This window comes from Mesocricetus auratus, unplaced genomic scaffold (assembly GCF_017639785.1).
Source record: "Mesocricetus auratus isolate SY011 unplaced genomic scaffold, BCM_Maur_2.0 Super-Scaffold_100013, whole genome shotgun sequence".
Taxonomy (NCBI): Eukaryota; Metazoa; Chordata; class Mammalia; order Rodentia; family Cricetidae; genus Mesocricetus; species Mesocricetus auratus.
This window is the reverse complement of record NW_024429196.1, coordinates 75,214,838-75,228,209: the sequence shown is the minus strand read 5'-3', so window position 1 is coordinate 75,228,209 and position 13,372 is coordinate 75,214,838. Positions and strand designations below refer to the sequence as shown.

At 52.5% G+C, this 13,372-nt stretch overlaps 2 long non-coding RNA genes across 2 annotated transcripts; both read right to left on the bottom strand.

The window, feature by feature from the left end:
* Positions 1–4,405: 4,405 nt before the first annotated feature.
* LOC110342505 lies at positions 4,406–9,630 on the bottom strand. Its single transcript, XR_002384605.2, has 3 exons — positions 7,834–9,630; positions 6,276–6,335; positions 4,406–5,792 (listed from the first exon to the last, which is right to left on the bottom strand). It is a non-coding gene; the product is annotated as an uncharacterized LOC110342505 (long non-coding RNA).
* Positions 9,631–9,655: 25 nt separating this feature from the next.
* On the bottom strand, positions 9,656–13,128 carry LOC110342494. Its single transcript, XR_002384584.2, has 3 exons — positions 12,949–13,128; positions 11,787–11,960; positions 9,656–10,047 (listed from the first exon to the last, which is right to left on the bottom strand). It is a non-coding gene; the product is annotated as an uncharacterized LOC110342494 (long non-coding RNA).
* Positions 13,129–13,372: the final 244 nt, after the last annotated feature.

Sequence of the window (13,372 nt, the reverse complement as noted above, 5' to 3'; positions counted from 1 at the left end):
GCCTCGTGACTGTCCTGGGGGCTTTTTCATTTCTGGTCATTTCCCAGTCTGTTCTCTGGCCTGCAGCAGCCCACAAGGGGTGGGGATAGGGGTTGTCACCTTACCCAGCCGGGGAAACACGACTCAGGTCAAGCAAAACCCCCCTGTAACCTCAGCCTGAGGCTGTGAGGCTGCACTGGGGGCGTGATGATCTGGCATGAGCCTGTGAGCCTAGAATGGGAGACAGCTGGGATCGTCAGTGGCGTTCCCTTCGGTTACGTGAGGGAACAGCCAGGGCTGAGGGGAAGCAGGGATTAGCATCCCCGGTTTCCAGTCTTCCCACCATGGAGAATTGTGTTGCCTCCAGACAAGCTCTGGTCACCATTCTGTGCCTCGTTGGGGACTTTACGTCAGCCTTTTCCTCATCTCCTTCCCACAGTCTGTCACCTCACAAGCAGAAGCTGCTCGTCCACTGAACCATGGCCTCCTGCATCTGTGGTGCTGATGAAGCCCAACATCTTCACTGTCGCTTCCCTGAGCTGAGAGCCATCTGTCCTGGTCAGAAATTACCATGGTTAGGTGTCTTCCTGTACTGGCCGTAGGGAAGCCTTAAAGGAGCCTCTGCCGTCCTTGTGACCCAGCTTTCTGTGTCGCCACCCGTCACAGCACACCCTAGCTTGTTCCCCTGTGACTGTGTGTGTCGTGTATGTGGCAGTGACGGGACATCCGAGGCCTGGAATGACCTAAATTCTTGTTCTGTCTTGGCGCTCCCTGAGTAATTCAGGCACATTCATTAGAAAGACCTCTGCTTATTAGAGCCCCTGACAGCAGAGTTGGGGAAATGACTCAGTCTATAAAACACTTTGCAAGCATGAGTTTGAGCCCAGACAATTGCTGGGGGTGGCGATATATTCTTGTAATCACCGAGCTGGAGGCTGATGGTCGTGGGTTCGCTGATCTAGTGGGTGACTTCCATGCAAAGGAAGCACGTGGCCTTCCTGAAGGTCACCCTCAAGCTGCCCTCTGCTCTCCACACAGGCACAGAATAATACCCTGCCCTCTGCACACCAAGCCTGCAGGGAAGTACCAGGCAGGGTCTGCAGTAGATCCCAGACTTGGTGCCAACATTTAAAGGGACCATGGAGGTCTATTTCCAGTGGCTCTCCATCTGTCACTGCATGTCCTCACTAGGCCTTCCAGGTGGGCTCTGTCCATAGTTGTGAAGAATTGTTCATAAGGCCATACCCAGAGTTGTCTGTATTTTCACGAAGGAATAAGATTCCCCAAGATGAGTTTTTTTGGCATGTGTTCCCAAGGCTGAGTTATTTCATCTGACATTTAAACATAAGTGTATATCCTTGGATCTGCTGTGCAATGTGGGAAATACAGGCCTGCCAACACTTGTGGCTCCATTGTCCCCTCCCCCAGAGATGGATGTTAAATTTCTCTTTAGATTGTGTTGCATTTTAAAACTCGTTTTACGTGGTATTTGATGTGTTTCTTAGCTCCTCAGACTCGGCCCTGCTGCTGTGCCTCTGATCTTGTAGCCCAAGATGCTTCCTGCCTGTCATGCTGGGGGGGGCAGCCATGTGCCCTACCCAGGACTGCTCTTCCATGTGTTGCTTCAAGCGTTCTTGAACTGTGTTCCCACCCACCATGACAAGTGTGGCCTGTAATTATATACGGTCCAGTTTTGCTAGCGGGGCCACACTCTTTTCCTTCTGCCTCCGGCTGAGGGCTCCACCTACTGTGTGCTGCCTCAGATGCTTTAGTTCCCACCCTGATTCTCTTGCTGACCTTCAGGGACCCTCACCTTCAGTTTCCTGCTTAGCCGCTTTGCAGAGGTTCCTTCCCAGGAGCCAGGCTTCCTGATCTGCGAATGACGTCATTTGATGTGCAGTCTACATTTACATGACATTCACTAGACTTTTCCAAAGATGGTTTTCCTAAAGGTTTTCCACTTTTCACCTTTAAAATTGTGCACTTCGTTGAGCGGGACGTGCACGGTGCTGACGTCACTGTCCCTGCTGTGGCAGAGTCTGACTCACTCATCCCCCAGCACCCGTGGCCGGCTCCCAGACACCCACTCTCGAGACTGCCGCCCCTGTCTCTGCTCATTGCATCAGCCTCCCTCCAGCAAGGGGTCCCGTGACCCCCGTGGCTCAGGAGGGCAGGAGGACATTGCTGCCTGGAACGGCAAAGCCTGTGACTGAGGGCTGGGAGGAGCATGCACCTGTTAGACAGGGGCCTCAGGGACTGAAGAGCTGCCTCACGCCTTAGACTCAACTGCCGGGGGCTTTTACTGTGTCAAAGAAATAAACCCGTTTGTTCAAACCAGTGAGAGTTGGGTGTTCTTGTGTCCCTGTCCACCCTGGCCTGCACTTGGAAAGGACAGTTTGGTCAAAGGCATTTTCTAGGCAAGCCTCATGACCTAAGTTAAAGCCATGGGTAGGGAGGGTCACCTGGCTGCAGACATAGCCCGGCACATCCCGGGGAGACAGAAGACCAGGCTGTGGGAAAGCCAGTTCTGGCGAGAGCTTTGGGATGGGTGACTTCCAGCCTAGGTACTTCACAGGGCTTCCGAGTCCTCCCCTCCCCCACTGGTCCAGTTTAGACACCCAGCTCACTGGCTATTTCTTCCCACAGTGTCTTCCAAGAAGAAGAAGCCACCATCACAGGCTTGTTGTGAGGTCCTCGTATGGCTTCGGGAGGGGGAAGAAGAAAATTACAAACAGTGGGTCTTCCTGTATCTCTTTGTTTTTTTGTTTTGGTTTTTTTTTTTTTTTTTTTTTTGGTTTTTGTTTGTTTTTTTGTTTGTTTTTTTGTTTGTTTTTCAAGACAGGGTTTCTCTGTGGCTTTGGAGGCTGTCCTGGAACTCGCTTGGTAGTCCAGGCTGGTCTCAAACTCACAGAGATCCGCCTGCCTCTGCCTCCCGAGTGCTGGGATTAAAGGCGTGCGCCACCAATGCCCGGCTTTCCTGTATCTCTTTGTGATGACCACTCTAACTGCTTCCTGCTGAGGAGGGGTGGAGTCTAGTGTCTGTCCAAGAGCAAGGGCATGCTTTTGACCTGGTCTTGAGGCTGGTTCACATGCTGTGGCAAAATCCCACTTCTGACAATGCCAGGTGTTGGTGGCGCACACCTTTAATCCCAGCACGTGGGAGCAGAGGCAGGCGGATCTCTGTGAGTTTGAGGCCAGCCTGGTCTACAGAGGCCAGCCTGGTCTACAGAGCTAGCTCCAGGATAGCCTCCAAAGCAATACAGAGAAACCCTGCCTTAAAAATCAAAAGCGGGGCCGGGGGGAATCCAGCAGGCAGTATCCACTGTGGCTTCATACGGAGGAGGAGGAGCAGAGGGGCTGAAGGGGCGTGGAGAAGAAAGCAAGAGGCCACTACAATATAGTCCAGTGGAAAGCAGCCATCCCCAGGAAAGTCAAGCAGCAGGCAGCAGAGCAACAGGCAGCAGAGCAAAATCCAGGCAGGTGGGATAATAGAAGAAGATGGGAAGCTACTCATCTCTCTCACACACACCTTTCTCCCTTCAGTATTTCCCCTAATGTGTGACTTGGCATTGCCATACTGAGCCTTTTATCAAGAGACTTCCTTCCACCAGGTACTAGGCAAGACTAATTTTGACTTGCCCTGCCTATCCGTCCCACACCCTCTCCAGTCTCTGAGAAGGCCAGTTTTGGCCTCCAATGCCGTTTTCCAATGCAGTGAGCCCAGGGTCTACTTTCAGGCACATTGTTGGTAACTTCTGTAGTGGTTGGAATCAGTGTGAGGCCCCTACCAGACGGCTTCTAGAGGAGAGAGAGGTTTCGACATAGCCACTGCCTTTTCTGGCTGCAGGCAAGCGCTGCGGTGTTGGACTGAGGCAAGCTCACCAGATCCTGAATCTGGGAAGCTTCCTATCAAGTCATTAGTCAGAAGCAGAGGCTGTCCTAACAGCAACCCAGTGTCCAGAGTGTGGCCCTGTAGACAGCCACAAGAAACACTAATCACTTTAGTCTTCAGTATACTTTTCTGTTAGGTATTTAAGACCAAGCAAGTGGCCAAATTTATCGCTTAAAAACAAAACTCTTAAGGCCAGCTGAGAATCTTGTCTCCTGGGCTGGAGAGGAGCCTATGACCTTTTACCAGCTGTCCCATCCGTGTGATGATGGCCAAAGGCCTTGCCTGGCCATGGCTTCGGTTGGAATTTTGAGGGAATATTTCCTATGTATTGTTCCTCCTCCTTGTGGCCTAGACCTTAGAGCTCACTGAACGGGGTCTCCATGGCCTCCCTGAACAAGGGAACAAGAGAGAGACGGCCCGCAGTCCTCTGGGATCTGCTGACCCTGGAGAACGAGGAGGAAAAGACCAAATCTTTCAGTCCTATATGGACTCCACCCCGCCTTCAGGCAGCATGTAGAGACACTGTAACAGAGCTTTAGACATGAAATAAGTACTTTCCTTTACTCTTTGGCTGTTGTGTTTTCCTTTCTCCCTGTCAGAGTCAGGGACCAGCTCAGGAAAGGGGGTTTTGGAGGACATGTTGGGACAAACATCCTTGGATCTGAAGTGGGAGAGCCAAAGCCCGTCTTCAAATCCAGGGTCTCAGGGACTCAAACAGTGCAGGCAACTTACTGCACAGGCCAGTGTTTTACACTAGACAGACAGACTCTTGACAGACGGCAGGATGCAAAGCACTTGTCCTTACAGCCTCAGTTCAGATGAGTCTCATAAGCTGTCCTCCAGAGCTTTCCCCTGAGTGACTGGCAGTGAGCACCTGTTCGCAAGGAGACCAAGCCGACGGAAGTGTCTGCCATTACCCATGTCACTAGACACTCCCCTGCCTGGAGCGACAAGCTGCTTGGAAGCCCATACCCACAATCAAGTTAATGTGTACAAATGAGAGCAGATAGTCTGAAAACTCAACACGTGGACTTTTCGAGGCTCCTCTAAAGAGGAGGTTGTGAACACAGGTAGATCTGAATCCCCTCATCATCTGCACGGGAAACACCGCAGGTGCTGGAACCAGGTCTCCTGACAGAGGAACAGTGATTTGGTTTTTTGCTTTGTTTGTTTTTGTTGTTGTTTTAGGTTCTAAGGGTCTGAGTTTGCCCAGTGTTGGAGAAGGCAGCTGAGTGGGGACACTGGGGAACCTTGGAACCACTTTGTCCTGTCTAACAACTCTCTCTGCCGCTAGGATAACAGTATCCTCCCGTTTCTAGAGAAGCCCTGACAGAGTGAGCAGGTCAGGAACAGGTTAAAGGGCGTCTAAGGTAAAGAAGCATTGGGGACAGGGTGGGCAGTAAAACTAGATGCCACCCCACAACGGTGGGAAATGGGTAACCCAGGCGCGTGCCCCCAGGTGCTCACACAGTCTGACGGCAGGGCGCTGGCACAGGTGCACACAGTCTGACGGCAGGGCCCCAGGTGCTCACACAGTCTGACGGCAGGGCGCTGGCACAGGTGCACACAGTCTGACGGCAGGGCCCCAGGTGCTCACACAGTCTGACGGCAGGGCGCTGGCACAGGTGCACACAGTCTGACGGCAGGGCCCCAGGTGCTCACACAGTCTGACGGCAGGGCGCTGGCACAGGTGCACACAGTCTGACGGCAGGGCCCCAGGTGCTCACACAGTCTGACGGCAGGATCCCAGGTGCTCACACAGTCTGACGGCAGGGCACTGGCGCTTCACCCTGTCTTGCTCTCTGACAGTAGTACAGTAGTGGGTGGCTTCTCCCACATCCAGTGTGCCCCTCTGCGGCTTCTGGGGGCTGCTCTGAAAGCGCTTCCTTTTTTGACAACACTTGGCAGAGACTGTGGCTCACTTAGGAAACAAAGGAACCTGTAATGGCCAACTAAGCCTCCCCAGAAGGAAACCCTTCTGTCTAGCCCTCAGCCCACAGGAGCATCTGCTGCCAAGTGTGAATATGGTCTACCTGTCTGCCACTCCTGGAGTTATAGTCAGATTGCTATTTCCCACTAGAGGCCACCTTTTAATCCTCTGTGCAGAAAATGACCCAGAAGATCTCAGTGGCTGAGGATAGATATAAGGGGACCTTTGTGGACGACCACCCAACTGTAAGACAAAGAAGGGGGGCGCTCAACAGCTAACAGTACAGACTGCTCTCCCAAAAGACCTGGGTTTGGTTCCCAGCACCCACACGGTAGCTCACAACGCCTGCAATCCCAGTTGCGGGTACCCAACACCCTCACTGGCCTCCCTGGACACCTAGCATGCACCTGGTGCAGGGACATACATGCAAGCAAAACACCAGGTACATAATAAAACAGAAGATATACTGGACACCTTCCAGATCTTTCTACCAGCACGGGCATGGCTGCTTGTATTCAGTCCTTCCACAGTGACCTGAAAGAGGACAAGCCCGTTTGGTATATTTGCTCCATGTGGCTCTGTGATACCCTGTGCTTTGATGAATTCCTAATCTTCTAGGATCCAACATTCAAAACCAAACCAAACCAAACCAAAACATGCCGCGCAGTGGTGGTGCACGCTTTTAATCCCAGCACTCAGGAGGCAGAGGCAGGCGGATCTATTGAGTTTGAGGCCAGCCTGGTCTACAGAGCGAGTTCCAGCAGCCACGGCTGCATAGAGAAACCCTGTCTTGAAAAACAAAAAACCTTTGGAGTAAATGTTCCTCTCCTTCGACCCTTCCCCTCACATTAGTAATCTGTAAGCAGGGACAATAGGCACTGTGGGTGTTTACCACGCGCCCAGAAACCACAGAGTGTGAATACTTTCTCCTCAGCCTGTTTACGTATCACAGAAACTAAAGAGTGAAGCAGGACAGGGGTGCCTGGGGCAGGCTGAGACAAAGGACAGAGAAAGATGGGGCTGGGGTGCCAGGCAGAAAGAACAGGCCTTAGGACGGGGTGTCCAAGAAGGCCGGCTCTCCTTTGCCTGTAGCTGTTACTGGCAGAAGCCTGTCTAATGCATGGCCCTGGGCCACTGCAAGCTGCTGTGAATTTCCTAGTCCTAGCCATCCTCACGTAGAGCAGTGGGCCTCAACTCATGCGTCTCCACCCCTTTGGGGGTTGAACGACCCTTTCACAGGGGTCTCCTAAGATCATCGGAAAACAGATATGTATATTACAATTCATAAAGCAGCAAAGTTAGTTATGAGTTAGCAATGAAAATAATGTGAGGTGGGGTCACCACAGCATGAGGAACTGTATTAAAGGCTCAGAGCATTAGGAAGGCTGAGAACCACCACTTTTGTTTTGTTTTGTTTTGGTTTTTCGAGACAGGGTTTCTCTGTGGCTTTGGAGGCTGTCCTGGAACTCGCTATTGTAGACCAGGCTGGTCTCGAACTCACAGAGATCCACCTGCCTCTGCCTCCCGAGTGCTGGGATTAAAGGCGTGCGCCACCACCGCCCATCGAGAACCACCGCTCTTAAGGCTCTGGATGACCCTAGTTGAAAACCATCAGGGCACCACACCCAGTGAAGCCTTCTTGCAGAGACAGGCCTTACCTTGAGCAAACCCGGAACTGCCTGACGTGGTTGCCTTCCTATCACTGTGGTAAGACACCATGAAGAAGAAATTGTACTGCCGGGTATGATGGCACACACTTTTACCAGCCCTTGGGAGCCAGAGGTAGGAGAATCTCTGTAAGTTCAAGGCCAACCCAGTCTACACAGTGAATTTCTTGGGCTGGAGAGACAGCTCAGTGGTTAAGAGCACTGACTGCTCTTCCAGAGGTCCTGAGTTCAATTCCCAGCACCCATATAGTGGCTCACAACCACCTGTAACTCCAGTTCCACAGAATTTGATGTTTTCTTCTGGCCTTCAGGGGCATGTGGTACACAGACATGTACCGAGGGACATACACATTTAAAAAACTCACAGCAAATTCCAACCAGCCAAGGCGATACACGGAGACGCTGTCTCACAAAGGGAAGCACTTTCTCAGGCTTACGGTTTCAGAGACCTAAAGCCCATGTCCATCATGGCGGCCAGCAGGCAGGCACGGTGCGGGGGCAGCAGTGAGAGTTTGCATCCTGATCCACAAGCACAAGGCAGGGTAAACCCGCTGGGGTTTTAAAACCTCAAAGCCCGCTCCCAGAGACACACCTCCTTAAAGCCACACCTCCTAACCTTCCTAAACAGTTCCAGCAGCAAGCACGCAAATATATGAGCCTATGGGGGCCTCTCAAACTCAAAGCAAGCTAGGAGTCACTTTCCCCTTCTAGGCCAGAAAACTGCCAGACTACGCTGGGATCTGCCTTCATTCTGGAGCAGCTCACTGGAAAGTTTCGGAAGCTCGGCTATTCACAGATCCTGGGCCTAAGAGCTGGCAGCTGGGTGTGGAGGGCAAGGAGCCGAATCTTTCCCACTGACCTTTCCCAGGTGTCTGCAGTGGAGACTCTGCCCTCTGCCTCCCTTCCTCTCCAGGAAGGTGATTGTTACTTGAGGTCCGGTTTGCCACACTCTAACTTAGGACTGACCAGTGGCCTCAGCCTGCCCTGGTTCTGGAGAACTCTGTCCAGTCATCGGACATCAAAGCACCCAGTTCCGTCAGAGCCAATCCCTATTCTCTTGCTCCAGGGGAGACGGGCTGACTGGGGTTTTGTGGTGGAAGCTGGGAAGGACCCCTTGCTCAAAGGGAACCTTCAGTGTGCCGGATGGGTCATGGCCACTTCCAAGTCTTTTTGCCCAATTTGCAGTCAGAGATATGACCTCGAGTAGAGGTCTCCAGTTTCAGATGAGAGACCCCAAAATGCAGCTGGGTGCTGCAGGTTATCCAGGGGTCCCTGAGTTCCTTCCCTGGCATGCGCAAACGGCCGGAGACCAGGCCACGGAAGCAACTTTACCCCTTTGGAACGAAAGGCATGTAAGGCCAGGAGTCTACTAAACAGACGGGCGTTTGAAGGGCTCCTGTGTTCTCCCTTGGCTCTGCCGTTCCTGTTTAGGGAACCAGCCCATGCCTCCTTGATGTCTCTTCTAGCAATGTCTTCCGGAAACGAGAAGGCAACACCCAGGAAACACATTTCACACAGACCCCATGAGGAGGGATATCACCCCAAAAGCTGTCCTTTGACCTCCAATGCTGCTGTGGCACCCCCATGCCTGTACACACGCGCACACACATACACACACACACACACACACACACACACACACTTTAAAACAAGGGAAAGAACTGTTCCACTATGGAGTTTACAGCCTAATGGGAAAAATCAGGTGAACCGGAAGTCAGGGATTGTTTGCGTTTGCTTAGGATTGCAGTAGCAAAGCCCCTTAAGCTTGGTGGCCCATACAATGGACTATTGCTGTCCCTCAGGGAGGGTGGAGTGACTTTCCCTTCTAGCTTCTGCTGATTCTCCAAAGTCTTTGCAGTCCCTTGGCTTGCAGACACACCACTACAGTCTCTGATCCCTCCCTCGGTCACGTAGCCATCTTCCTGCATAAGTGTTTGTCTCCAGACTTCCTGTTTTGATGAGTACACCAACAATACTCAACCATGCAACAAGTGATTACTCTAATTCTACACAGGCACCATTTCCAAAGATAGCAACATGTTGCTAGGGGGTAGGACTGCAGCATGTTTTTTTTGGGAAACACTTGAACTTGATTAGTGGTTTAAAAAAAATTCATGAAGGGGTTGGGCTAGGGGAGGAGGTGGAGATAGGGAAAACTGTGATCTGGGGACTGGAGAGACGTGGGCTCAGCATTAAGAGCACTTACTGCTCTTTCAAAGGACCTGGGTTCAGTTCCTAGCACCCACATAGTGGCTCACCACTGTGTGTAACTCCATCCAAGAGGTTAGACCCCTTCTGACCTCTGCAGGCACCAGACACACATAGGGTACACACATCCATACATGCAGGCAACACACTAACACACACATAAAACAAATACAGCCCAGTAGATACTTTTTAGACAACCAAGTGGATACTTTTTAAATCTGTTCTGTCTTAAAACAGGAAGTTTCAGTAGACCTGGTCCTCCATCCATTTCTTCAGATTTCGAGTCTCTGCATCCTACGCACTCTGGGTGGTATTCAGGACAACTGGGGCTGCATCTGACGGGGAACGTGGACTTCTCCTTCCTATTTTCCCTAAACAACACAAATAGCAAAGCCCTTGTTTGCTTTCCTGGTGCTGGGATAAAACATTCTGACCAGCAGCAACTTGGGGAGAGTGAAAGGCTTATGTCACCTCATTGGTTGCAGCCATGATTGACAGAAGACTGGGTGGGACCATGGAGGAACACCAAGGCTTGTTCTCCAAGGCTGGCTCAGCTACCTTTCTTACACAGCCCAGGCCCACCTGCTTAGGGGTGGCCCCGCCCATAGTGGGCGGGGTCCTCCTCCTACAATTAGCAATCAAGAAAATGCCTCGCAGCCAAGACCATAGGCCAGTCTGATGGAGGCCCTAAATGCCAAGGGAAGCACCCCAGGCTGGCAGGAAGGGCTGGAGGTGCTGGGAATGGGAAATGTGGGATGAAATGGGAAAGAGTTTTTTTGCAACGCTGCGGTTGGAACTCCTGGGGTCACACACACTAAGCAAGTGTTCTACAGCTAATTTCTGCCCCAGCTGCAGGAACACTGGTTATTCTTCATGTTTATGTATTTATTCATTTTGGATTTTTTGAGACAGGGTTTCTCTGGGTAGCCCTGGCTGTCCTCGAGCTCAGAGATCTGCCTGCTACTGCCTCCAGAGTGCTGAGATTAAAGACGTGTGCCCTCCCTCCTGACCCAGCTACTCTTGATATTTAAGGCTATTGGTGTAGCTCATGGGGTCAACTAAGAACATGTGAGGTGCCGGGCGTTGGTGATGCACGCCTTTAATCCCAGCACTCGGGAGGCAGAGACAGGCGGATCTCTGTGAGTTCGAGGCCAGCCTGGTCTACAAGAGCTAGTTCCAGGACAGCCTCCAAAGCCACAGAGAAACCCTGTCTCGAAAAACCAAAAAAAAAAAAAAAAAAAAAAAGAACATGTGAGGTTTCAGGTTCAATCCCCAACACGTGCACATGTGTGGGCACACACAGAGTTATAGTGTGACTTAGAAAGTGTAACGTGTAGAAATAAAATATAACACTACTGGGAAGGTTTTATGAATTATTTATCTACCGAGAGCACACACACACAGACACACACACACGAACACATCACATATCACATATCAGGGCCATATTAATCCAAGGTAGACTGTGATAACCCAAAGATATATATTTCCTAAAGCAATCATTTAAAAGATCACTCGAGGGGGCTGGAGAGACGGAGCAGGGTTTAAGAGTACTGGACGCTCTTCCAGAATCTGATCTAGGTCAGATTCCCAGCACCAACAACCATCTGCATCTCTAGTTTCAGAGACTCTGACGCCATCTTCTGGGCTCCAGGGCACCATGCACACATGCACGAAGGCAAAGCACTCATACACATTAAAAGAGTAATAACAGGAGGCAGAGGCAGGCGGATCTCTGTGAGTTCGAGGCCAGCCTGGTCTACAAAGTGAGTTCCAGGACAGCCTCCAAAGCCACAGAGAAACCCTGTGTCGAAAAACCAAAAAAAAAAAAAAAAAAAAAGAGTAATAACAGGAGTCACCTATGGTGTCACTATGCCGTGCCACCCTGACTGGTCGCGGCTGCCCCACCAGCGTGGTTGCCTGTTTTCCTCACTGCTGCTCCCCTCTGCTACTGGGTCGTCTGGTAGAAGAGCTGACCCCAAGGGACCCAGGACCACTGGCGTTTCCAGAGGGTGTGTGGAAGGAGGGAAGCGTGGAGACTTCCTGGAGCGCATTGGTAGAGGCAGGGAGGCAAGGGCAGGATCCGCAGGGAGCCCCAGCCCATACTCACTAGAGGCCTGAGGCCAGGCTGACCTCCACCACCATTCGGCCGTGACGTTCCCCAGCTCCTAGGATGAAGGCTGCGGGCTTCCCACCAGTGCTGCCTTACTTCCTTTACCAAGCCTTCCCTCTGCCGGAACTCTCCTTGGAGAGCCTTTCTGTGTCCATTCTGCACTGAGGCCACCTGGGTACCAGACGCATGACGAGGTTTGTGCCTACGCTGTGTGTGTGCTGACTTAGACAAATAAAATTAGAAACTAATTGGCTATGTGATGCTCCTCTGCAACCCCGGTATCTGGGAGGCCGAAGGAGTATTGGGAGATCGTCATCTCTGTTACATAGCGAAGAATTTGAAGCTAGACTGTTGGACATGAGACCCCGTGTTGATACCTTCCTCACTCTTTTTTTTTTTTTTTTGGTTTTTCGAGACAGGGTTTCTCTGTGGCTTTGGAGGCTGTCCTGGAACTCACTTTGTAGACCAGGCTGGCCTCGAACTCACAGAAATCCACCTGCCTCTGCCTCCCGAGTGCTGGGATTAAAGGCATGCGCCATCAACGCCCGGCTCCTTCTTCACTCTTCCAGAAGGAATTCATCCTCAATCTTTACACGGCTGATGGGAGTTTAGGGGCCATCCACCCTCCACCTGTTCTGGGCAGCCCTTCCAGGTGGCTATCTCCGTAGCTACAATGGTTTTGCTTTGGTCTACAAACTGTTCCATAGCAGCAATTCTTAGCTAACAGCTGATTTCTCTGACTTTTAAGAGCGCCTCTTCGGGAGGGGCCTGACTGGTGCGCGCCTGTATTTATCTAGGCCATCTTTTCATAGTCTCCCTTTCCTCTGTGCTCTAGCGAACTCTCGGAATGCCGCACCCTTCCTGACTCATAGGTGTGGCTATCACTGGTGGTGCTCCAGGAGCCTTCTCCGCAAGGCTGACAGCCTTGTTCTAGATGGGCCTCCCTGGGGCGGGCTGTCTGGTTGCATCGGCCCCAATGAGAGACGGCTGCTTGCTTTCCGGGCACTGCATCGGCATTAGCTCTGACCCTTCCACAACGCTCTCAGGTCCCCGAGTCGTCACACTTAGCAGTGACGGGAGAGGAGCCCGATTCCGTCCCTCCAGAACCAGGACCAGATAGATGGTGTGCTTCGTGGCCGGTTGGGAAGCTGTTACCTACCGACGTCCCCTCGATGACATTAGCTTCCCTGCAAATGACGGGAGAGACAGGAGAGATTCTCATTCGACCCAACGGTGAACGCTGAGGCCCCGCGAGGCCCCACGAGGGACAGATGCGGGACGGACCGCACCGTGTCCTGCACCCGCGCCCCTCCGCAGGCGCCTGCGCATCGCCGTCCCTCTCCGCTCGCCCCCGCCCTCACCGTCCGGGTTTTCAAATTTGAAACCTGCGGCTTTTCCCGCCCGACCGGGGCCCCGCGGCGGGAGAGGGCGGGGCCGCGCGCCAGCCAACCCTGTGTCAGCGGCTCGCGACCCCGCCCCGAGGATGTGGCCGCGCCCGCGCGCACGTGCAACCCAGGCCCGCGCGACTGCGGGTGGCAGGAGTGTGGGCAGCTCGCAGCGCCCGGTGTCCAGGCTGTCCGGCC